Consider the following 2427-nt stretch of genomic DNA (forward strand, 5'->3'; position numbering starts at 1 on the left):
TAGAGAGCAGCAGTCACCACACACTTTCCAGTCATGACCCCACTTTACTATGATTCAGCAGCCCAGGAAATATCCTTGTGATGAGAATTAAAATAGTGCAGCTAACAACTGAAAGAAAAAGGGGCAAAATGCCCCTGTTGGCTGCTTCCACATGAGTGCAGACATTTGTTTTCTTGGGATCAAGAAGGAGCGGCACACTTTGTGCCGCTACTTGTCTTCAGGGAATGCATAGGTCACGTGCCCTCTGGTGCGCGGCAGGTTACCCTGGGTGGGGTAGGGGAGGATGAGGCCAGCAACTGTGCTGGCCTCAGCAGCCTTACCTGGGGGCCAGGGAACCTGCAGCTACGGTGCTCCTGCAGCTGGGAGCCTGGCCAGCAACTGCAGCGTGGCTCTGGCAAGCCAGGCTCTGGTTTTGAGCAGCATGCGCTACCACCATGTCCACCACCTCACCTTTTTTTCTGCGCAGGTTTTTTGACTCCGGGATCTTCTAGGGTCAACCCCGACCTCCCCACCCCCTCACACTGCAAAGTAGCAGCACGGGGAATGCATGAATGTACACTGTTTGGTGCCACAGACAGGTCTGCAACGCCACATACTGCACAGCCACATTCATCTGAATGCAGCTGTTAAGGTACCACTTACCATAGGCTCAGTGCAGACACTCAAGCAGTTATTATGGAGTTTGAGGCATGGCAAAGCACTACCCCTTCTTAACTGAGGGCAAACAGAATAATTGCAGCTTTGAGGAAAGTGGAGGCTTCCTGCAGTTCGCAAGCCCACTCGTAGGCACCACAACCCCCCAGTGTTATTGGAAATGCTGAGTAAAAAGCTGTTTTTCCCACTTCTCCATTTCCCTGGCTCATGTGTTTTATGGACAAATGGTTGCACCTGCATGGAAAACTCTTTTAACTGGCTATGCAGAGAGGTGTACCTATTTTCCCCTTGGCACGAACCCTCATCTTCTACCACCACCTAGCTTCAGATCCTGCTAGTCCCTGTTTCTGTTGTCCCATGATAGTTGATAGCGCGGATTCCCAAGTAGGCTTTGCTGCTGTAGCATCCTGTTTATTCAAGTCAAGTCAGTCCTGAGGCCACTGAGGCTGTTGGGGCACCTTAGCTGCCTAATTGGTGAGTCTTCAGGCAAAGTGACCTGGTGGTACCCATCTCCTCTCCAGGTATGGATGGCCATTGGTTCACATGGAGCTCATCCACCCTTTGACAGGTCTTATTTTTAGTCCTGCTAGGTGTCCACATACCCTCCTCATCCAGGCTAGTCCAGGTGGTGGCACTGGTTTAGTCACCAACAAACCAACCATGGAGCAGGCTGTACTGGTTTACATAGTACCAGATAGCAGACTAAGAGAGGTCTGGCCAGACAGCCATGTTCATAGATTCACAGATGCTAGGGTCGGAAGGGACCTCAATAGGTCATCGAGTCCAACCCCATGCATAGGCAGGAAAGAGGGCTGGGTTCAGATGACCCCATAAACAACAATAAATGTTGTTTATTTTATTTTGATAAATCCACTGTTACCTTCGGAGAGGTGCTGGAGAGCCCTGCAATTGTTGGGGTTGTTTACTGGGATTCCTGTGCAAATGAATTTCATCCAATAGGAATTCATAGAAAAGGATGAGAGGGTTTTTTCTTCCTTCACATAAATGTGTGGATGCAAGGGTCAGTAAACATGGCTAAGAAGTATTGAACCTGTAGCTGTAATGAGAGAGATGTCTTGGTTGCAAACCTTGTCAGCCATTCACAATTTTTATTCTGTCACAGCTGCTTAGCTTTGGTCATACTGGTGCTCTGTGCATGTGTTTTTTAATTTGCCTGTCTCCCCACTGAAATTTCTTTCCCTGCAATTTCATCTTAAAACTATTTCTTATATGTGCTCTCCAAATGGGAAAACTGTCCATGCCCTCCTTTACAAAGTGCTTTTTGGACTCTGGGTTATAACCCTCTCTTAAGAGAGAGCTATAATTAATTATTATATGTAGCTTATTACATGGAACAAATACATTAATCCTATATCAGAAAGGCGATGATTCATCTGTTATGTAGTATATTGGTGTTCCAGTGTCTTACAGTTTGTTATAAATTGTAGTACATGTTGCTTGCATAAATTCTGTCTTTGTAACCATCAACAGTGACAGCAAAAGCACAACGAAGACAGGAAAGGATCAAAATTTGTTCACAAATTTGTATAAAGTCTAGTTGACGAAGATGGTGGCAACTCCATCACCCTGTTACACATTGTTCTTCCTCTTTCCCAGTCCCCCGGAAGCTAGAGACAATCTTGAATTCACCGTAAAAAGCCAAAATATTAAGATGAATTTGGACAAAGGAAATGAGTGAATTTCAATAAAGGAGGCTAACCAAGGTGCAGCCAAACTAAAACAATGCCCTCCTAACAACAGACATATCCTTCC

General features: G+C 46.1%; 1 protein-coding gene across 1 annotated transcript in view; it reads left to right on the plus strand.

Moving 5' to 3' along the window:
• Nucleotides 1-2427, plus strand: part of SERGEF (secretion regulating guanine nucleotide exchange factor) — a 258261-nt gene that overhangs the window by 204351 nt on the left and 51483 nt on the right. The gene's annotated exons all lie outside the window — the stretch shown is intronic.

Source organism: Alligator sinensis, unplaced genomic scaffold (assembly GCF_000455745.1).
Source record: "Alligator sinensis unplaced genomic scaffold, ASM45574v1 scaffold447_1, whole genome shotgun sequence".
NCBI lineage: Eukaryota > Metazoa > Chordata > Crocodylia > Alligatoridae > Alligator > Alligator sinensis.